This window comes from Festucalex cinctus, chromosome 4 (genome assembly GCF_051991245.1).
Source record: "Festucalex cinctus isolate MCC-2025b chromosome 4, RoL_Fcin_1.0, whole genome shotgun sequence".
Classification (NCBI taxonomy): Eukaryota; Metazoa; Chordata; class Actinopteri; order Syngnathiformes; family Syngnathidae; genus Festucalex; species Festucalex cinctus.
The window spans coordinates 24,639,703-24,664,529 of NC_135414.1; the positions used below are offsets into that span (position 1 = coordinate 24,639,703).

Here is a 24,827-nt window from a genome sequence, read left to right on the forward strand (position 1 = left end):
ATAAACATTAAGATAATATTGATATAACAGAAAAACATTCCTCCTTTTCTAATTCACTCCACGAGTGTTTGAGTTTTGGATTACGATCGCACAACCAAAACTGAGGATTCTCTTGTTGGGCTGGTTATTGTCCAAGGTCTTTTAGAAGGTTGCTGAAGCCATCTTGAACAGAGCCCTCTGCCTCAAAGCATTTACTTCTGTGACATTTTCGTACATCTGTTATCACTTCATGATAAATATTCTATCTTCTTAGGTAATTGTATATTTATCATTATTTAGGGTTATTTGCAACTGCATTCTTAACTCATTTGCTCCCAATAACGTGTAAATACGTTTTTTTTAATGTTCTAAGTGTCCCAAAGACGTATTTATACGTTCTTTTGTTTTGTTTGGTTTTTATGCTAGAGCATACAGAAGGCTTTGATGCAGCCTCTCAACTGCAAAGAACGGTTGCAGAAATGGTAGTTATTACACAAACGGCCAGCAGGTGGCAGCAGAGCAAAGGAGATCAACCAGGGCCACGTAGAAAAAAAGCTAAATTACTTACAATTTTAAATAGCTTTGTGAAAAATGATGAAACTTAGCTCTCTTCTAATGCTAATTCCTGCAAAACGGAAACAGATAGAAACATACTTTTTTTTTCCTGGTGAAAGAAGAGACTTTCTTTTGATAGATTCCATGCTTTTATAGCAATAGAACGCAATATTCTGTGGGCCTTGCAAAATCAGTCAAAATCCAGTAAAACAGCCGGGAGCGAACGGGATTGCTTCTTTGAAAATGGCTGGGAGTGAATGAGTTAAAGGTCAGTTCATTTAACCAGTACCAGTAATTCTTATTTTTTGTTAGAAAGAACGTTATTGAATTTTTTTTTTCACCCTCTCTCTCGCTTAAGAAGAGGTTATCAAGATCAAAAATCCAATTGCTAGTTGCATGTTCCTTGTCGTTGCGCTTCTTGGCGCATTTTCCAGATGTGATTCTTCGAAATATTCTCTGGCAAAGTTAAAATACTATAGGGATTGATATGACTATAAAGAAGGTGGCTTAAATAGTCTTCTCTGCAGAATTTTCAGATCATCTTTTAGGTTTTATTGTTCTCTCTCAGAACAAGGATCCCATTGATTTAGAATGTCATTTGGTAGCTGCTTTCAAAATGTATATTATTGCGATGGCTGCAACAAACTCCTGTTTGCACAGATTTCCCCAAGCATTTTAATTTGTGTAATATAGTTCCGCTTGTTATTTCATGACGAGAACTCCAACAACAGGTTATGTAAGTAGCCTGCCTTTGTCACACTGTCTACTCTCCTGCTTTCTTATCTGTGCGGACAGGTCATTAGGTCAAAGAGATTAGATTGTTGGTTGCTAGGTAGAATTTGGCAAGTGAGTAAAACAGGTTCCTCCTATCTCTCCACCACTTCCTCTGCCCCTGCAGCAGCTCTTTCACATTTTTCCTTCGCAGCCAGATACGCTTCCTTGTGGAATAGTAGAAATATGTTTACTTAGTGTGTAATTGCAGCATGTAGATTATGGTAGTAGACTTGATTTTGTAGAATAACTTATTCACTGATTATTAGATGACCAACTTGATGTTTCACAGATGTGATGTTATCAGGATGCTCAGTCAATCTGCTGTTTTTTGACTTTGGTTGTTTAAGTGGACTGGGACAGCTTCCAGCTCACTTTCGACCATTTTGAGGACAAGTGCAATAGAAAATGGATTGATGGCTGGTTGAGTTCTGAATCATACGACCTTAGGGGTGTTGAAGATGGACTTTCAACAGTGACTGTTGTGATTTGGCAGCTATAAACTAGAAATTATTATTTTGTGTATCCTAAATCAGTGCTTAGCCAGCCTAAGACGCATGGAAGCATTATGATCCTAACGCAAATGGACGTTGTATCATAAAAGCTCATTTTGTTCTCTTTAATATTTAGCGCTAACCCGCTCGAAGTCAGTGTCTGTTAAGAATACAGGTGAAGCGTTTTCTCCCAAGGCTGCTGGTGACCTTGTGTTGTGTGTTTGCAGAAATCTCCCGAGCCTGGCAATTAGTTAATTGAAAACTTATGTACTTGGCATGAATAATTGAGAGCAAGATCTCTGGAATTAGCACCGTATGCGTAATGAATCCGCAGCCGCTGCAATTCAGGACGCAACCTGCGTCAAGGATTTTAACCTTATGAAAATATGAGCCGAATCAAAATATTTGAAAAATGTTCAGGTGTTTTCAGGGGCAGGACATTAGTTCAACCTGTATGTTAATGACAGGCTTTCCAAATGTCCAATGTTTTAACTGATAACTTGATTAGTTTCAATAATGTTCTTTTTTTTAAAAGTACATATCTACAGTCCTGATCCGTAAGATGTTGAATTTGTCACGTCGTCATGTAAAGTGAACCGTGCAGACTAAACAACGCTCATTCGGCAGAATTCAGCACATGTGGTTTGCGTTTAAGAAAAAAAAAAAAAAAAAAAAACGTCTTTGACCTTATCACTCTGACATGTGCAGACACTGACATCAAGACGTCCATCGTAGCTATATATATATATATATATATATATATATATATATATATATATATATATATATATATATATATATATATATATATATATATATATTCACGTTCAAATGGTGAGTAATTCTAGCTATTTTATTTTCATTATGCAATAGTGAAATGAATATTCTACTTTTATAATAGTTATGCTGCGATTGGCTGGCAACCAGTTCAGGGTGTACGCCGCCTACTACCCGAAGCCAGCTGGGATAGGCTCCAGCACCCTGCGACCCTTGTGAGGAATAAGCAGTCAAGAAAATGGATGGATAATAGTTATGAATGTTAAAATATTGATGACTAAAGCTTTCCCATGCAGTCCTTGAATAAAGACTGGTCTCGTCACCAAAATGATAAATTGCAGTTTTAAATGCATGACTGAGATTTAATCAGTACTGTCAAGCCATACCTTACTGATTGTTACTCCCAACACTGCTCACGGAGGTATTCATTTACCACTGCGATAATATGCATTCCACTGATTTAAATAACAAACGCCGTGTGCCTTGAGTGTATTGTGTCATATTGTTAATAATGTAAACCATGAAAACAAAGTAGCACAAAACTGACCTGGATGCAAGTGTCCTTAGACAGTGTCACGGACGGCCACTCAGAGTTTCACATTCAAGGCGACACCCTTCATATAACGGATCAAGTGATATCGTCCCACCTTGTGCCATAAGTTGACACTGTGATGTTGTAATCGTCCTCTGGAGGGTTAACTCATTGTACATGCTTCATGCTTGGCCTCCGTGTTTAACCGTGGTTATCTGAACAGGGCTAACATGACCTGCTGGGCTCCTTTACAAACACTTCCGAGACTTCTCACTTCACCTTCATTTGGCAGCCGACCACAAAGCATCTGTCACACTGACTGCTAGCGATCGCCTTTAGCCCGCAGCTGATGAATAATAAAGGGAAAAGAGCTTGTATTCGTGGTGCCACGCTTTGCTATTCCCTTTGCAAATTAGACATAAATGTATCTTCATATAAATGCAATTCAGGTTTAATTGCATTTGACTATATTAAGTTGAACACAAATCGAGTTCGCCCAGTCACATTTTTACCCATTTGCCAATTGCGCTCGTCGGTTGATGTTTTAAGTAGCAAGTGTCAAAAATCTATCAATAACCATTTTAAATTAAAATAAAGTAAAACAAAAAAACAAAGTTTAGCTTTTTTTTTTTTTTAATTAGAAAATGGTAACAAATAATTAATTTTGCACTAAATGAAAACAGTACCCTGCGATTGGCTGGCAACCAGTCCAGGGTGTACCCCGCCTACTGCCCAAAGCCAGCTGAGATAGGCTCCAGCACCCCCCGCGACCCTTGTGAGGAATAAGCGGTCAAGAAAATGGATGGATGATGGATGGATAAATGAAAACATAGTGTAAATAGCATAATTAAATGTAAATGTAAATGCCAAGGCTTGAAAAAGTGATTTCGCATTGCAGTTTGCGAGGCAAAATTAGCATTTTGCACCTCATCGAACCATGCTGAATAGCAAAACTGAGAATCAACCGTCAATACGTCCTGAAAAACTTTGCTGGGCTTAACGCACACGTGTCACTCACGTCACCGACCGCAGGCAGTCAGAGGTCTGTGCCACGTGCAGCCTTAGCTAGCTAGCAACCAGCTTTGGCTGGCAATAGTGCGGCTAAAAACGTTGCGGAGCCGCTCATATGAGTCAAAAATAATCATGAGCGTTTAATCTTCTGACATTTCTGACAAGTATCGTTATTGAGAAGGGATGACGAGAAGGACCATGCTAATTGCTAAGCTAACCTAAGATTGACACGTTTTAAGTGCTTGAATGATCGTGTCGACTTTTACTGAAGTCTGTCTGGAATCACGTTAAAGTGGAGAACATCAAACTTTTAACAGCAAAATGCCAGGACAATTAATAAGTGACTAGACTAGAGGAAAAAAAACTAGTCGCTAAGCAGAACCGGAAACTAGAAATGAATTAGTATGTCTCGTTAGAGTGTACATCACCCAGGAGGAGGTTTTAGAGTATAAAATATAAGTAATGTTATTTGTTTGTTTTCACAGTAGAGTTCTGAGTTTTGATTTAGCTTTATTCATTTTGCTTTTACTTCCTGGTTGGTGAAAGATGACGAATGGATGCATGTTTGAGTGACAGTACGTGCCAAAGTGACTCAAGAACACTTGTACAGATCCTCACCTGTTCGACTATTCACCTTTTTACTACGTCAAAATGACAACTGATCATTATAAATTTGGTTGCGGAATAGCACACGTTTGACCTCGGTCTTATATTTTTTTTTACCCCCCTCCGGCATTCCTCGTCTATCATCGTGGCGGCCGGGCTCTGGCGACAGATGAGTCGGCGCTATGCCGCTTTGACGAAACTGATCACTGCCGGCGTGGCCAAGTTGCAAGGCCTTTGGCCCGAGGCCCGATTCACACCAGCTCTGGAATTACAGCGGAGTAACGGTCCCATGACTGAGCTGTGTTTACAAGACGACGTGACCGGTCTGCGCTCGCAAGCGGAAACATCGTTTATATGAATTACTGGCCGGTAGATAGCCATAAATATTCATGAGGGGCTTTTAATTGAGCGAGGGGGGCGGACATGTGCGACGATGTAAACGACCATGGTCTGTCACACTGACGCTATTGGGTGACATAAACATAAAGCTGTCGTCCTGCTTGAGATGTCGCGATTAAGTGATCATCTGTTTGAAGGAAGTTTATCTTGGCTAAAATGTATCCATTGTTCATTCACAAATGTCTGAATGAACAAACTTTACTTCCTGGTACACATGCCAATTTGTTTTCATCTATTAACCGCACTGCACTGTTGTTGAAAAGTCATTTCATCTGGTACTAAAATGCACGATAATTATTCACACAATTGCTTGTTGTTGAGTCCTAATGTTCACTTATTAATTCTTTACTAGGGTATACGATTACTTATTTTGTTATTATTTTATATTTATTATTATTTATATAATTTGTTATTTATTCACTTAGTTAGATTCTCTGTCACCTTTTTTATTTACTAAAAATAATATAATATCAGTTTGGTTTTTTTAAGTTCGATACCACTTTTTTGAGACCGATAAGTACTCAATTCTAGAGTCACAGATACCGATACCACTAGTGCTTTGGATATATAAGATCCCCCCCCAAAAAAAATAAAAAATAAAATAAAAAATAAAAAATCAGACATATGTTTTTAAAGAAAGACCTATAAATCCCAATACAGATTTTTTTCTTTAAAATGAAACTTTTTTTTTTTATATATTATTATTCTAATTTCTACTTCCTGATCATAAAACAGCCACAAGAGGGCCAATGTCTATATACTGTTACCAGTATTGGCCACCCTAGCGAGTACAAATACCTTGAAATAAGCAATACATTATATCATTACTTGCCTATCCCTAATTTTTTTTCTCTCATTGCTTTTTTTTTTTTTTTCTTTTTTAATTGATTAGTTTCTTATTTTATATCTGCTTTTTCAATATATTGTGTAGTGGGCTTGCGAAAGCTAGCAATAATCAAACTGAAGCTTGCAAATTCTTAAATGAGTAACTTAAATAAATGTTCAGTTTATGCTAAAAATATAAATGTAAAGTTGCTATCATGAGGAATTAGAAGACAAACGATTAAAAATTCACTACCATTAAGTGCTATATCCTAATTAGAAAAATACTCCAACAAAATGGTATGTCCAATAAAACAAAAAATAAAACACAATAAATAAAATATATAACAATAAAACACATGCCATAGATATAGCATATATTTTCCTCCGAAATAAAAATGAATAATGCAAAAAGTAAAAAAAATATAAATTTTCAAGGCATTTAAGATTAAGGAGTTAAAATTAGGGCGCAAAATCGAAATGAAAGCAAGCTAAAAGGTTTGCCCACAAAATGTAATTTTCACTAATAAACACAGTCCATTACATTTTATATAATGTTACACTAAATTATTGTTAGAGTAATATTAAACCAGTTATCATCTGTTTTACAGAAAGTTGAGGATGCAACTGATTAAAGTGCATTAAGCGTCCACAATTGTATTTGGCACTATTGTCCTTGTATTAGTGCAATGGAGGAGGTGTGGCCTACAAAGCGTAGTTCAAGCCGTCACACTTTAAGCTCTAGTGTGGCCGACGGCGCATGAATGAATCCAAGCTTCAGCGTGGCGCCCACAGTCGCAGGCTGACAAATTGACAATAGCCGCCTCCCTCCACGGTGAAAGCATTTAACACAAGCATGTCATAACAACAAGCTTAAGTCCCGGTGACGTGTGGAGGCTGCGAGGGCTTTGAGATTGTAATTATTGTCGTGAGCAAAGTCGCCAACAAAGACGTGAAAGAGGAGCGTGCTCCGCGGAAGGTCACTCCCCTCCAGACCTGACGGGATTTGGAGACATTTACAGGGAGGGCCGTGATTGACAGATCGCTTCCCCTTTAGGAGACGTGAGCTGTTGGGAGGGGCTTGACATACCTGAGCCCCTCAGACAAGGTGAGACGGATCTTTGCCGGCCTCTGTGAGCTGTTCTAAAGCAGGTCTGGCGACAGAGTAATAGACCAATTACCAGTCATTTGTACTGAATGTTCCGAGCCGTCACCGCCAGACAAATTAGTGATATCCCATTAATGCATTGTGAGGGTGGTTTAATCCTGCCATATTAAATGTCAACTCGGTTTCCTTTTCTAGCCAGTGGGCGTTCGGCTTCATATTCAGTTTTACTACCAACATTGAACAAAATGACAGGAGCATGCTCTGTTATTAAAGACCTTGTAAAGTCATGACAGTAGAGCTGTCAAAATTAGTCGATTAATCGACAAGTAATCGATTATCAAATTAATCGACTACTTTAATATATCGAATCATCGTTTGGAGCCATTTTTTAATTTAAAATTGCCCAAATCATCTGATATTCATCATAAAAACAGTAAATGTTCACTGATTTCTGTTGTCCTTCATGAAGGAAGACTGATTATCTTCTGTGTTTAATCAAATTAAGACATTTTTAAACACCTGTTTTACTTTTACCTTTTTATTTAATCACTATACGAACACGAAGTACAAAAGAAACACCAATCACCGGTCAATAAAGAGTAATCGGGGGGGAAAAATGCTTTTGTAATACATTTTAATTCAAAATTAAAATGAATCTGATTAGTCAATTAATCTATTAAATAATCGATAGATTAATCGATTCTAAAAAATATTCGCTAGTGCCAGCACTACATTACAGTGATTTATTTTTGGTCCGCAGTCCGTTGGCTAGCTCGCGAGTAAGCTGATGTTACCCTGCTAGCATGCTAGCTTGTTAGCCTGCAGACGGTTTTGTTTTGTGTCGTGTGTGGGTCCACATAACGGAGACACTTTAGGAAAATGTGTGACATAAAACAATGTTAGTTGTCCATTGGTCAAGCAAATTTGTCACTGCTGTGTAACATTTACAAATGCTAATGTAATCTTACCCTGTTGCTATGAGTTGATTCGCGTAAGTTAGCTGGACTCGTTCGCCAATTATGGGCCATAGAATGAAGACCGTGTTTCTCATAGATGATGTTTTCCACAGAAGCCGTAGAGGTGGCGAAGCCACATCTCGTATCGCCGAGGTCCTTGCTTTGGCTGGGCGCCGCCGTCGTGTCAGCCCCAGCTGCTGCGCTTTAACGACAGCCTGCCGTTTGATGGTCCGCATGCTTGTCACTGAATATGTGTGAGAAACCTGTGACTTGTTGCCTCATTCTTTCCACACTCCCACCAACACAGAAGTCAGTGAAGGCAGCTTGGCTCGGAAAAAGCAGCACTTTGATCCAAAATAGTGGCCGTCATCAATTGGAGGAGTAGATCATGAAGTCACTTGTGCCTTACAGGAGACCTAATAGAGCCTCTTTAGTGCCACTTTGCTGACCCTCCCTTGGTGTCCAAGATGCATTGATTTTATTGAGAGGCGGGTGAAATACGCCTTCCTTCATCCTCTCTTCTTGGCTTTTCCCAGGACAGGGTGGCTATGGAGCAACTCTGTGGCGGGATTGGCATGATATGGAGGGAGTACTAGAGTTAAATACTTGAACGTGGTGTTTACACGAGGAAGCGTGCCTCTCCTGTGGAGCGGAAAGTGGCGCAAAAATTCGCAAGGAAAATGTTTGCCGACTCATTAGGAATCATCGCAGGGATTTAACGCCGCAGCGCTGTGAGGCTGCTGTTTGTTGCTGTGAACAACTTTGACATTTAGTGGATTGAACTGGCAATTTGAAGCTAATTGTGATGACTTTATTAGACGCGGTCGTGTTGAATCGGGCTTTTACGTCCATGTTGCCTTTCATCTCGGAACAAGGTGTCCGTTTCAAGGTGCGGACTTTTGCTTATTCAGGATATTAGCTGACAAGCTGACAGTCATTTGATGCACAATATACACCCCAGGGAAGAAAGTATCCATCTATGTTATATAATGACAGCAAAATGTCATCACCGCCGATGACATAAAATTTTTGTGTGTGTTCTAAAACCTGAAGTGCAGAACAATCTGAGCATGCAATATTCCCCTTGTAGACCCGAGCTCATTAGAATGGGCTGTTTCCCCTGCGAGAATAAACTTGCCTGACCGTTGACCCTTGTTAATCTATCACAGGGACAGACAAGACAGGGCCAGTGGTTTGTGTCGGTAGCGCACTGGTCCAAACTTTGACAGCCTGCTAGTTTGATGTTATTCAGATTTAAATATGGATTCCAATGGAACAGTTTTTGGACACTGCTCACAATGCTACTCAAAGGGATGCTGGTTTATGTTAGCTTGGATTACAAAATAATTTACCCATAGGAAATAAAGGAAACCATATTACTCATTTGTTATTGCCATCATAAAACCTTTTGCTGCACACTTAACACTTAGCATACAAATTATTTTTTTTTAAATTATAAAAAGTGATTTCTGGATTTTTTAAATTTCATTTATTTATTTATTTATTTATTTTTATTTATTTATTTATTTATTTATTGTCTTTCATAGTGGACATGCACCTATGCGGAAAAAATCAGCCCCTTCCATAATTTCTAAGTTACATATTTATATTAACCTGAAGTCAAAAGACAGAATAATTTTGTCTGGCAATTTACAGAAAAACAAACAAACATAGAAACTAATCAGGAAACGCTTCGCCATGCAATAAAAATGAGTCGTTCAACGCATCTAGATGTAATACCATGAAATAAAAGCTGGAATTTCACATTTTTGTCTCATTTTAATCTTTTGATCTGAAGTGCAAATGTCTCACAGTATACAACAAAAACAAAGTTGCCCTTTGGAAGGTAATCAACGGGTTGGTGGTGTGTACCAGTGTTTGGGTACCACCGCCATGAATGACTGACAACAAGTGACGCATGAAGATGTCTCATGCTGTGTCAACTCTTTATGACGTCAGGAAACAGCAGTGAATGTTTACAAAGCTACATCCTTGTTATAAATACAATAAATCCTTATAGTGACGTTCCGAATACTCATGTAATGATTCACAGCAGTGGCAAATGCTTCCAAACGAATCTTCTTTATGTTATTGAAATGTACATGTCAACCATAACATGAATTGATGATTTGTTGTGTTTTGCAGTGTGTACACCTGGTGTGATTGATGATATTAAAAGTTTGACATTCAGGCTTCAGGCATGCTTATCTTACGGCGAAACGGGGATAAACGGGGGTAAACACTGGCCTTCCCCTCATGTACGCTTCTACAGTAGATATATGTGAAAATGTAAAAAAAAAAAAGAAAAAATAGCAGAGTGGCTGCGGGTGCTGCGTATTGTGTCCTGCGAGTCGTCTCAACATCCTCACTCAAACGTACAGCCGCTTTGATCCCTCAGTGCTCCCGACCCACTGCTGTTCTGTCACGCTGACATGTTTAACAAATACTGTCGAGCCCGAGCAGGATGCATCAGGGTGTTGCGGAGATGTTGTTGTCCCTCCGCTCACAAAGTGATGGACGATATGGCGCTGAGGCTTCTCTTATCATTATCTTTAAACTCACACTCTCGCGCATTATCATCCGTGGAGACCTCACAACTCGCTACACACTTTGAAATATGACGTGAAGCGGTCTCCAACCCTCTGAGGGCGACCGCCCACCTCCTTTGAGGTCTTCCCCTTCAATCACTCAGCACAAAAGCAACAAAACACGCCTCTGTAAATATTTCAGTGGCTTCGGCACCTTGTGCGAGGTCCCGCTGGCTGGCTGCCGGCCCCTCGGAGTGACTCATTGTGTGTCCGGTGGCACACTGGTTTGTGTTGTGCCGCTGGACATGGCCGCTCTGTTGTGCGGAGGCAGCGGTGCCTGCATGCGTGCAGGAGCGGAGCCGAGGATTACAGTCCGTGTTTTCCAACGAGCGGGCATGCTCCGCTGCCTTGGAAAAGCAGAAATTATTCACAACACTTAGTTCTGCTTGGTGGCAAAGTGCCTGTTTATGACCGTCGTCGTGCTGAAGCAGCAACAAACTCCAAGGTTGTCCAACTCACTGCGTTCTGTTCTTTCGGCACTTGGTCTGCTTGTGTTTTATACACGGACGCGGCGTTGTGCTCGGTTCACGAACGGCCATCTTCACGATTGAATCGGTTTACAAACAAGTTACTCAAACAAAAGTTGCTTCAAACCCATAAAATCTTCGGCTGCTCTACATTACAAGGACAGTTTGTTGACAGATAAGGTATGGCAAGACTATGGCCTTTATGGCCAGACAAAATCAGATTTTTAGCCCATCCAGATGGAAACAAGATGGCCCTTTTGTAGTCTGAACAGTCACAAAGCACATGAAATCTGATTTTGCAAAACGGATTGCAACCGCATCCTGGAGCACCTCCTGCACACAGATCGTTTTTGACTATCAGTACACCATCAGTTTTATCAGGTTTATAAAACTGTGGTGAGACCAGCGATGTTGTTTGGTCTGGAGACAGTGCCACTGAGGAAAACAAAGGAGGCAGAGCTGGAGGTGGCAGAGGTGAAGATGCTGAGGTTCTCTTTGGGAGTGACCAGGATGGATAGGATCAGGAATGAGTACAAGGACAGCATGTGCTTTGGAGATAAAGTCAGAGAGTCCAGACTGAGATGGTTTGGACATGTCCAGAAGAGAGATGGTGAGTATATTGATTCTGAATTTCCAAATGCCAGGCAGAAGATCGAGAGGAAGACCAAAGAGGAGGTTTATGGATGTAGTTAAAGAGGACATGAAGGTAGTTGGTGTGAGAGCAGAGGATGCAGAGGACAGGGTTAGATGGAAACTGATTCGCTGTGGCGACCCCTGAAGGGAAAAGCCGGAAGAAGTAGAAGAAGATCAGTTCCACCTGCCTTACTGGTTCCTCGCATGTGCGACCATTAATACAGGGAGTGTACACTTTACGGCACTCGAATACCTAAACTAGGGGTCTGCAACCTGCATCTCTGGAGCCACATGTGACTCTTTCGTCCCTTTTCTGTGCTTCCCTGTGGATCTCTAAAAAGGCCTTCGGAGGCTTCGGCTTTCCTGGGCGGAGTTTGCATGTTCTCCGGGTCTTCTCCGGGTGTTCCAGTCTCCTCTCACATTCCAAAGACATGCATGGCAGGTTAATTGGGTGCTCTGAATTGTCCCTGAGTGTGCTTGTGAGTGTGATTGGTTGTTCGTCTCTGTGTGCCCTGTGATTGGCTGGCAACCAGTTCAGGGTCTACCCCGCCTACTGCCCGAAGCCGGCTGCGATAGGCTCCAGCACCCCCGCGACCCTTGTGAGGAATAAGCGGTTAATAAAATGGATGGATGGTTGGTTGCTGACCCCTGACCAAGATGGCTCCGCTGCTTTCGGAAACTGGAAACAGTGCCCAATCGTAACCATAGAAATTAAGTTACTTAAAAAAAAAGAAGAAGAAAGAGATCATACTACGAATGTAGACGTTTTACGGTCCTCACATGCTTAGCTTGCTTGCAAGAAACCAGTCGGGCAGTGCAGAGCAGTAACAAACGTCGCAATTAAATGAGGTCTAGGCGACGCCTCAATTCGTTTTTTTCCTCAAGTCTTTGCTACAGGAACCTGTCGGATGGGTCAATAATGTGGTCCAGTCTGAACATGGCCGGACACCATTTGGACACTAAAAACACTGTTGACAGTCAGCCCTAAAATCTGATTTGAGGATGAATCTGATCGGAATCAGTCAGCCAAAAAGACTACATCATCATTAAGTTGGAACAAATTCGAAAGAATTGACTCGGAATACAAATTTACTTTGCAAAGTTTAGTTTGTACAATTTGATTCTGAACAAATTGCCTAGTATATTAACAGCTTTTTGGTTTGCAGAATCTTGTTAATGTTCACATCCCAAGATTATTACTATAATATAATAAATGGGAAACCTGTTTTCAGACGGCTTTGCCCTTGATAACGGCCATGTTGCTGGCCACTCCCCCGAGTGAGTCTTCAGGGAGCGCTTTCCAATAAGAGTAATGTCCCCCTGGTGCCCGGCCACCCTCGCACAATTTACGGGCAGATTACAGATTCTAATAAAATTTTTGCTACCCTAATTAAAGAATCTGCTCCCTATTTTATGGTAGTTCAGATCCCCTCCACCGCTTGTGTCCAATTTAATTATTCTGATGCAGATAATTAGCATGAGCTGGCCATTGTTCATCTCATTTGCATATTATATTGGATAATTGAATGAGAGTGGCTGATGATTAAATTAGGGTGAATGACACATGATTCAGCTTCCAGTTGAGAAAAGTTAACAGAAGGAGCAGACTGGGAATACGACGTGCGCCTTTTGAATATTTATTTCTTCGCCCGCGCTTCGACGCCCCTCTCCGCCCCTCTCCGCCCTTTGGCACTCGGCTAATTTCAAAAATGAAGAGCGGCTGAACTTGTTGCTGGACTGCCGCTGTGCGCCGCTTCTTTGCGTTGAAAGAGGCACGATCATGAAATCAATGATTGTTTTTCATCTTTTCAATGCCCAATCGACACGGCAACACGTTTACACGTTGATAAGACAAATGAGGCTAGTGTGGCTAAATTGGTTTTTAGGCACTTGCAATGTAAACACAGACTCCTGGTGCCTTCCGGACCGCCGCATCATGGACAAGCTCAAGCGTGCCGATGAAGGCTGTCGAGGAGCACGTTTGACGGAAAAATGACATCATTTTTTTAAAACTTAAAAAAAAGAAATCACTAACTCGTCCGTCTTTCCTCTCATTCATGGCCGTGCCTGCATGGAGTTTTTCCATGCGAGTCTTGGGCAGGCGAAATGTTTAGAGGAAATATTTGGAACAGCTTTAGCCTTTCACATGCTAATGTAAGCACTGGCGGTACAAGAAAGCGAGCCTGACCCGGGGGCCACACGGTGACACAGGCTGCTGATTCAGTGCCGGCAGCCCTGGCTTTGTTTATGTGTGTGCACAAGAAATAATGCACGTCATAAAACTGGGAACTTTGAAGGGGGAACCACTAGCACACATGATAAATGCCCCCGCAAGAGCGTCCGCATATAAATAACTCTCCCCTATAGTAAAAAAGACATCGCAAGAGCTACTAAAAACAGCATTTTTTATTTTTTTTTTAAGGATAAAACTGAAACATCCACTAGGAATTTGGTTGTGAAAATTTGAACAAAATGTTTTATACTTTTTTATTTATACTTTATACTATTTTTTTATTTTTTTAAATTTTTTTTAGAAGACTTAAACATATATCACATGTAAAATGATAGAGTGAACAGTTCCCAACATGGTATTGGTATTGTGATTTCTTGGAGCTAATGTTTATTTTTTAAACCTTTATTTTTCCAGGCAAAGCAATTTAGGACTTTGCATTTGCAATGCCGACATGGCAGAAGACAGTATAGTTAAAAAAAAAAAAAAAAAAAAAAATCAAAATAACAAATACACAGTAAAGTTGGTAGTGTAAATTTGACCTTATTTAGAGTAAATTTGACTCTATTTAGAGAGGGACCAAATAGACTCCATTTTAGAGTAGGATAAGATTTACACTTAGGAAGAGAGTAAAATAAATTAAATAATTTGAAAAAAAAAGTCACTCAAGGATTGAGGCATGAACGATCTTCATCTTGGGAGATGCCACACTACCATCTGACCATGCCCCTCCTACTGTTTGCTTTTCTCCAAGAGACCAAAGACATCGATTTTGGTCTCTTGGAGAAGATGCCATTGGAATCATGGAATCAATTGCAGCTGACATGAGCGATATACTAACAGAACAAAGGATCTGCGTGGCTCAGGGAGTAGATCGGCTGTCTCCCAAGCTGAAGGTTGTGAGTTCGTTCCTCCACCCTTGAGTCACTTTTATTTTTCCAATTCTTTATTTTACTCTCTTCCAAGTGTAAATATTACTCAAAAACTGAGTCTATTAGGTTTCACTCTACAGTCAAATTTAGCGAACGTAACTACATAACTATAAACTGTAACGTTAAATGATTATACAGGATGAATGGGGTGAGTTATATTAAAATTTTGGCTTATTTTTGCAGTGGTTGAGGGCAGAAAATTGAAAAGGTCGAGCAAAAATAGTGCAGACTTTGAGAACGAGATGAATAAAACTGCCCGATTTGAGAGTGTGGGTGGTGGTATTTATGGTGAGCAGAGAGTGACGATCGGGTGACATCACTTCTGGACTTCAATTGCTTCCTTTTTGCTATTAAGATCACATAATGATCAACAATTTTGACACTTATAAATTTAAATGGATTCCTATTACGCCATCTGGATGAGGTCTGGATTTAACATAAACAATATATAATAATTTGTACATACGTTGTTCAACAATATCAGAATTTGGTGATGCATATGTTATTTATTTAGCTTTATTTTATTTGAAATTCATGCTCTGATATTAAAAAAAAAAAAAAAAAGTTACTCATCAGTTATTCACTACTTGAGTTACTTGAGTTTCACTAATTACTTTTTTTCACCAAGCACTTTTACTTGAATTCAATTTATGGCTATTCTACCTGCTTCTGATGATTTTTTTATTATTTCACATAAAACATTGACATTTGTGGACATGTTGCGCTAATTCTGGTGGGTGGCGCTAAGGATGCTGCACTCAATGAATTGAGTGCTCGATGTTCAGACGAGACACGAGAGTGCGAGAAACGTGTCATGCTTCATGAAGTCACTTGAAGGATTGTCCATTTCCAAACACACATTGCAACACCTGAAACTTGTGTTTGTCTCCGTCTGCCGTACGCCTTGTAAAAAGCTCCTCTGTTCTCTGTGTTATAGTACACACAGCGTCGTCTCATTGTCTGCCCGGAGTCGTTTTAAGGTGGGGGAGGGGCCGGGGAAGGAATTTACACAGTCTCGGGGATCTGTCAGTAGGTGGTATAGGAAACTGTAAAGATAAGTCCCTGCCGCGGCTTAAGTCAGTCCACCCGAGAGCTTTCGGCATGTGTCAGATCTGTGAGCAGATAGAGCCGTGCCCTCTGCGCTTATCTGAGGCCTGAACATGCCCACTTCAACAGGAAACCTTCACGGACGTCTCCAGATCTGCTTGTGTTTTTGGAAGGGGGGGGGGGGGACGTCTTGCAGGGGTGTCCATTTTCGTGACACATCACGTCAGGCCAGTCTAGACGGCCAAGTCAGTGGCCACTTCCTATAATCACACAATCACAACATACTGTACCTGATAAGGGCAATGTCCTGATTTACGTATTTATTCGAGGCCCAATTTGGAAATGTAGTTCTTCCCTGAAACACAAACCTCCTCAAAGAAATCATGAACGGTTGAAAGAGATTTGCATGTGAATTTTGGTGGCGATTCACATTTTTGAGTCATTAAGCAACGTTTACCTTTTGTACATTTAGAGATGTACTCATAAGGTTACATAACAAGGGTATATAAACTTTCAAGCACAACTGTATTGCTACATTAACATATAACATACATAAAGTCATGATGAAGTACACTAAAGATGTGATTTTATTGAAAAAAAAATAAGCATAATAAGCCATTTGCCATATCTTCTTAAAGATCAATAAAACAGTTGCCAAACTGTCAGTTTTCCAATCCAGACAACTCACTGTGTGAATGCTTCAGCATTCCCACATATGTTATTGTGATTTTTATTCTCCACACTTTTTTGCCATGTAACAACTCCCACATAATGCTTCCTATTTGCACTGTTCAAATTTCAACTTGCTTCAAAAATTCACGCCTCCCGGGGTATATATCATCTGATTCCACATTACTTAAAGTATTCGCACAATTTAACGTTAAATATCAACTTTTCCCCATTCATTTTCAATGGGGTAGACATTGAACTATTTCTAAGTGTCATTTTCCACGCCCACTTCCATACATATAACTTATCATCATTACCAGGTGTTTGATACTGCTCAATGGCACAGTTGGTAAAGTGCATTGTCCAGTAACCAGGAGGTTATCATTTCATAATTTATCTCTCAATTTACTTCATAAGCATTCCACATGCATTCTAATCTTAGCATTCAGATATTATTATTCAGCTTTCAGCATTCTCCAGAAATTGCACTTAGTCTAGTTCCTTGAGAAATGTGGACTCTCACATATAGCTAACCAAAATATTAGAAATAACTAATTAATTATCGCACATTAATTTTTTTCGAAAATGTAAGACTGCATTACAAGATAAAATAAAAATCTAGTAAATGTGCTGGTGCTGTTCCAGCTTATTTAAAAAATATGATTCAATATGAACCAACATGTCACATCAGCAACAGTTGTATTTCTTTTCACAATCCAAATAAGTTCCAGAAACAAAAATTGCATAAACTGAATGTGACATTTTCATGTTGCACCAAATTGTGATTTTACTCTACTTGTCGTCCAAATAAGAAACACAAATAAGAACTGAAACCATGGGCGACTTCCTTGCTGTCCCTTGCCCCCCTGCTAGAATTTATCACCAATGTTAAGTTAAATCATTTATTATTTAATTTATTTTCCCAGCCCTGCAGAGGAGTTGCTGCACTTGCAACCTTTGCGTTTCCTTCTGGCGTCCTCCCGCTGCGAGCGCTTGACGAGAGGCAATTTGTTTGGATGTTTAATGCCGCCGCGCTGCTGGTGGAGGATTATACGAGATGGCCCAGTGATTTGTGGCGGCTGGTAGTGGGTCGGCCTCAGTGTGTGTGCGTGAGCCTACGTGTGTGATCAGTTCCAGGTCTTCGCCCTAACACAGACGTCAGTTGTCTTCTTACAAGTGCGCTTTATCTCCTCAGGGAAAAAACATCCATTACGTATTTTGTCCAAGTGTAACATCCACTGGCTGCTGAAAGATTAATCATGTCTGAATGTTATTGTTTTTTAGCTTTGCATGGCCATATTTTTTAAGTTGTTTTTTTTATTATTATTATTATTCTTGGCAAGCTAGAGAATTATTGACTTTTTCTGCAAAGCTTCACACGCTGAAAAGCCGCCCAGATGCTACTGTGAGATTCCCCAGACTCGCTAAGACACAATGACACACCTCACACGTGCAAAAGAGTGTCCACCGTATTGGACGCCTAAAGTTCATAATAGGTAGGAAGAAGACACGCTCACATTTTGCCATATTTATCTTTTTTTTTTAATTGATCGTTTTATATTTATAGTCTACAATTGTTTTCATGCATATTGCTGCAAATAATTGTACACCAGTTTGTTCCGAGTCTAACAAATTTGATTGGACAAGAGTCAATCCATGAGTGGTCATATATCACTCAACCTCCAGGTGTTTTAACCTGTTAATTAGGGCGACAACAACAGTCAGTAGTTAACATTTCTGCATCCGTTAGAGTTGCATCAGATGATTTAATCATCTTTAATGGAGAGTGAGAAAAAAAAAAAAAGAGAAGTCACTTTTATTTCCTTATGACCAAAATTAAAGCAAGCATCTCTTTTTGGAATTTTGTGCGTTTTGGCCTGAAGGCAAAAAACAAACAAAAAAAACCCACTGTTGTCCAATGGAGTGGACGATGGGGAGCTTTCTAGCTACGTAGCTCTCCCAGGCGATCCGATAAAAACATTGACTTGTGATAATGTTGCGAAGTACGTATGTGAACGACTAAATGACCCTGGTTGTAACGTTGGCTGGATGGCAGTGATCGAGACAAAACACTGTAAATAAACAACAGGTTTATTTACGCCTGTTTTTGCTTGCTAGATCATTCAATACATCACGAGCAAGGATTGGCAAATTTAAAACCACACATGGTGTTAATTTCTTTTAGAGGAGTGTAAAATAGATAAAAATAGTTGGCAGTAATGAAAATGATAGATGAAAATATGCCATTAAGTTACCCTCAAGTAACAAGCAGCTAGCTAACTAGCTAGATTGTAAGCTAGGCTAGACTAGTGTCAGCAATCAAATCATTCAATAGATCAACAGTTGAGTGAAATTTTTATTTTTTTATTTAACCAAGACTGTGAACACAAAACTTCATTAAAACATTTGTGTAAGTAGGCATCCAACCAGATGCGCCCTTCTTAGAAAGACCCCTCCCCAAATGTTCCCCAACCTTTTGAGGGTACAGCGAGCGGGTCTCTTTTTGCCCTAACAAACATACACTAGAACTAATTTTAGACAATATTTCCTACCAATTGTCCTGTGGTTGACAATGTGTCATCACTGCCTACTCAAGATGGGCTTTATATTCCATATAAACATTACAATTTCATACATTCATAGGCTAAAGTTAGTTAGTGTGACCTCATAACCGTTTTCCATTTTTTACTTTGGGAAAATCCGAAGAAACAAGGACCGTGGAAGAGATTGTGTTTAACCTTTCAAATTCCACAAAAGCATCACATTTGATTGTTTGGGTGAAATATCGTTGCGTGAGCAAAGACTCTTCCTTTCCCATACTCTTTAGTCTCCTCCTCCGTCAGCATCCCCTTTCACTCCATCTTCTCAGGAAGATCGACCTCGGTGTACTTTCATCTCGCAGCGAGCAAAGAGATCAGCGCTTACGTCTCAAAGTGCTGGCAACGACATCAAGCGACAGCCCTTCACTCTCCTCTTTGAACGCGCTTCACCCTCAGATGATAAAAAACAGTGAATTATTGGTTTGTTTATCGTGCTCTTAAAGCCTAAAGTGCATTATTAAACAGAGAGCACATTAAACGGGGAGTATTGTTAAAAGTGTTTTAAAAATCTTGTAAATCTCCGTAATTTATGTCAGCGCGGTCACGGAGGCTCAACCCCGGGCCTTCTGCTTTTAATTTGGTGCAGAGGTTCGTACCTGCGCCGCTGCTGGCTGACCGACGTGACCTCCTCCTCCTGTGGGGCAGCGCCCGCCTGACACTGACGCAAGACAGCCAAGACAACTAAACAAGCTACTTCATCTTTCGCATTGCTGCGCGGGGGTCAAAATGTGCCTAAATTAGCCATTAGCCTTTGTGTTATGCTAATTTTGAATCTAAAATATAAGGCTTTACCTTGCCGCCAATATTCTCACCAGCTGAGATTATGATTGTTATATTGTGGATCATATATAATAATGTATTGCCGTGATGCCATAACCAATAGATTATATAGAATTAAACTATTGTTGACACATTTTAGCCTGTCTCTAGCATTTTGTATTGTTTCCAGTGTGGCAGATACTTCATCTATCCTGCGGGAAATTAAACTCAATTTTATTTATAGAGCTTTGTAATGCAAATTGTTGCTGCATACAAAGTGTTGTGTATAGAATAAAGATGAATCATACAACAGTTAAAACAATAGATTAATAACAAACACCACAACAAATTGGGGGTGGCATGACACAGTGGTAGAGTCGTCGTCTCCCATCGGTGAGGTTGAAGGTTCGATCTTCACCTCTGGTGACCATGTCGAAGTGTCCTTGAGCAAGACATTGAATCCCGATTTTTAACCCTGTAAAGCGCTTTGTGTTTGTGAAAAGCGCTATACAAATACAGCTTGCTTACTTTCTTACTAAAGCAAGTCATAGTCAAATATTTTTGTCTCATATATTGTGTTCTCTGTTTTTTATATATATTTTTAACTAATATAATTCATGCAATATTTCGTATTTTCACATTTTACTTTATTTTTTATTTTGATGTAAAATTTTTATAAATAAAAAAAAAACCTTAAAAAATATTTTTGTAAATTTTCCTAACATTTTTTTAAATTGCTTGCCATATTTTATTTTGAAAGGTTTTTTTTGTGTGTTTTTTTGTTTTAAAAATAGGAACAAATCGTGGGTGGACCAGCTTCCTGGAACGAATTGTGGTGGTGGGACTTCTTGCACTGTATTGTGTTCCAACTGGACGGCTTCCCAGCAACATGAGCATCATTGTGCCTTTGGGAGCGCTGTGTACAAACACCACACAGTCAGGCAGCCCATTAAAATACTAATGTAACTTACTAAAATTCATCCATGTGCTGCTGTGAAAATTAGTAAGATTTGCAAGGACTCCATAATGAAAAAAAACAACAACACATTTTTATTTATATATTTTACACTCTATTGTACAAAATTTGCTTCACAAGTTGCCAAGGCTGTAAATGTGTTGCATTTTTCTTTCTTTCTTTTTTTTTTTTAATTGAAATATTTCCAAGTATTCATTAAAAAAATTTTAATGCATCACATGCCACAAACATGGTGGACAGGTTTTGACAATTTATAATTTTTTCTTTCCAAAACACTTATTTTTCATGATTTAAAGCTTCAAGTAAACCCAAATATTTCATTTTTCCACTCAACATTGTATTATTTTGTTCAGTATTCTACTAAAATGGCTATGCTATGATTTGTGCATACTATTCTCAAATTCACCAAAATTAAGAGTTTAAATGTGTCAATCATAAATTAAAGTGATACATTCTCATGAGGACATTTTGCATGTGATATTGAAAAAAAGAATCACTTTTACTATGACACATCTGTGTGTGTCTAATGCCAAAACTGATAACACGCGCAGCTATTGTAGTTTGTGTGAGATGAAAATATATCAAAACAGAAGAAAAAGTGTAAAGGGGGTGCAAGGGGAGGGGTTAGGCAGGGCCCCGCCTGGTGATCTGGTGGCGGCTGCCACTTTAAGAAATGAAGCAATATCATTAATGGAGGCCTTGCTGGGATGACATCCTGCTCCAATTCAGCGGACCCCGTCCATCACGCCATTACGGTGGGCCCGGCAGTATTAAAATCCAATCACTCCTCCGGCTAGTTTGATTAAGGAGGGAAGCGCACAAAGAGGCCCGCTGACCCATTGTTGCCTCCGCAAGCGAGTCCCTGGAGGCGGGCGGCAGACAGAAGTCTGCCTCCGACTGCTCCTTGCTTGCGGTCCAGTCGCCGCTTCAACCAATCAGCTTCTACACTTGGAAATAGTCTCAATACTATAAATACGTACGTACTACATGCTTTTCTGAGGGACGAAAATGCAATGTACAGTACAGCATTTGTTGTTTTACATGATATATACAGTCCAAAAAGCTTTACACTGGCTCCCAGTCAGTTGTAGAATAGATTTTAAAATACTGCTCCTGGTCTATAAGTCACTGAATGGTTTAGCTCCTGAATACATTAAGGAAATGCTAATTGAATATAAACCCAGTACGACTTTGAGGTCTGCAGGCGCGGGTCAATTAGTAGAGCCCAGAGTTCAAAGCAAACATGGTGACACAGCATTTAGCTGTTATGCTGCACAAAAATTTTAATTAGCCCCAGGTGTAAATACAACAGTAGTGCTCAGCTGTAGTTGCACTTTTTAGATGAAGCGTGAATGTTTTCATTTCATCGACATTTCAACGGAATATAGTCAATTAAGGCCTCACTGAAATTGTAAACATTATAATAATGATACATATATATATCGATGTATGCATTAATTATGGTGCATGAATAAAGTTTTATGTGATGAAGGAAGGAAAAATGTCAAAATCGTACAAGAATAAAGTCAACATTTTGGCAAAAATGTTTCTTAAATATTTACAAGTAAGATTTTGTGGTACTATGAAAGTACATTTAGTAATATTATATTTGTTTAAGGTTGACACTTTGCTCGTAATATTAGAATTTTTTTATATACAGTTATACCGGTATTTTTTATTATTATTAATACTGTATGACTTAATTCATTCAACATTGTGACTATGTTCTTATGATATTACAACTTTATTCTTTTTTACTTTTGAGAAAATAAAATATAACTTTTTTCACATGAAATTATATTTAAGTTTTATATTGCTCTTAAAATGATATAATTTCTTGAAATTTTACAGCCATATTTTTAAAATTTTCCCAAATTTATAATTTTAAAATTCCCATAATATTGCTGGATTTCTTTTTGCGTTATTTCTACAACTTGTAATATTACCTTTAATCTTGTAATATTACAAGTTTTTTTCTCTTCGTGGAAAAAAAAGAAAAAAAAACTTTTTCTTGTAATAGAGCATTTTTAGTTTTGTACAGTCACAACTTTTTTCCTGAAAAATGTGACTTTTTTTTCATATTTCTGTACAATATTTTCTTGTAATATTTCAACGTATGGACGTATTAAAAAATACTTTGTCTTGCAACAGTATGGTTTTCTAGTAATGATTCAACTTTATACTCATTAAATTATGATTTGTTTCATACGGAGCCCAGTCGGGGACATCACAAAAATATTTAAGATTGCAATACTTTCCCAAATAATGCAATGCTATTGCACTATATTGTTATAGTATTATGTTATATTGCACAACTATTGCGTTATATTAAAATAACTTGCATAATAACGCAATAATTTGCGATATAACACAAAACTATTAAAACTAACGCCATACTATTGAGTTTTAGCGCAATTACTTTTTCAAAAAATATTGTGAAATAATGCAAATTATTTGCGAGAGATGGCTGTTGCTAATGACCCGGAAGTGGAATCTCTCGTATCCCTCGCAAACAAGTTGCATTATTTCGCAATATATTCCATTATAACCCGATCGTTATTTTAATATGATGCAACAGTATTGCGTTATATTGCAGTTTTAAATATTCTTGTGATGTCCCCTGCCAGGCTCCGTAGTTTCACCCCAAAAGTGGCTTTATTTTTTTGCATTTTCAATTCTGACTTGTGTAACTTTTTTTGTCATCTCATCTTGTTGTTCTTTGTCATCTTACGACTGTTTTTTTATTCCTGCTCCTATTGTTTTGTGTGTGTGGCCCCAACACAGCAAGCAATACTGTATGTGACACAAGCGTGAATAAGAGTTTGTCATCCGTAAAGACGGCGTATGCAATTCATCTTGCCGGCAGCAGCAAAGATGACACGCGTGAGTTACGACGTTGTCTTTTGACGGCGGCTGTAAATCTCCGCCGCCGTTCGCATCCGCTGCGAGCGTATCATTAAAGTTGGTGAACTTGTGAGTCAGAGGCTTAAATTGAACTTTGGCACTAAATCTAAAAAAGCAAAGACTTCCTCGAGACATTCTTGAACTCGTGACCTAGCGAAGCGAACGCCGCCGAGTCTAGGTCTTGATTCGTCGTCCTGGCTTCTATTGACACGCGCTTGTCTTCCCGTCCCACCGAATGGCTGCTTTGGGGGCGGGGCCAGGTGGGGCCCGCCTGTGTTTTACGCTGAGTTATTGTGCCGTGCTCCGTCCTCCTAATGGCCGTTGCTGTGTTGTTTTTGCTACAGATTTATGTGTGGGTGTGGCGCCGTGATTTACTCGCCCACTGGCTCACACGGTCTGCGTGTGTATGTGCGAGCTCTTTGGTGTGATGCCCCAGGCTTCTGCTTCTGTTGTCGTTTCCTCCTGCAGGTTCACTTCAAGTACACTCATGTCGAGGGTCCAATTCAAGAAGCGTGTAAACAAAAGTGTGCCTTTGCAAAGACAATAATGCTCCATTTTTTGGCAACTTGTCGCCAAAAATACTAAATCAGCCGCCGTTGTTTAACTGGAGGGAAACAAAATGTTTGGCCGGCCGGAAATCGACTGTAGTTTCAACAAAATCCCCAATAACAACCTCCAAAATAAGCCTTGTAATTCTCGATAAACTCTCGTTCAACTTGTTAAAGCACAATTGCAGGGCTTTTGTATTTGAAACTCTTTTCATAGTTTGTAAATATTATTTTCCCCATCAGCCGTGTATTTGAATGTTTTAGTGCTTATTTTATTTAAATGTTTGTAATGTATTATACCTAGTTACACACGGGATGAAATTGTTTATAGATAGCTACAGTATATAGAATACATTATTTTTGTGTTTTATTAAATTGTTATTTATTATATATATATATATATATATATATATATATATATATATATATATATATATATATATATATATATATATATATATATA

General features: G+C 39.1%; 1 long non-coding RNA gene across 2 annotated transcripts in view; it reads left to right on the forward strand.

Moving 5' to 3' along the window:
• Positions 1-20,949, forward strand: part of LOC144017876 (uncharacterized) — a 99,658-nt gene extending 78,709 nt beyond the window's left edge. For both annotated transcript variants that reach the window (XR_013283282.1, XR_013283283.1), the window contains exon 5: positions 20,730-20,949. This is a non-coding gene — a long non-coding RNA (uncharacterized LOC144017876). The remainder of the gene's footprint in view (positions 1-20,729) is intronic.
• Positions 20,950-24,827: the final 3,878 nt, after the last annotated feature.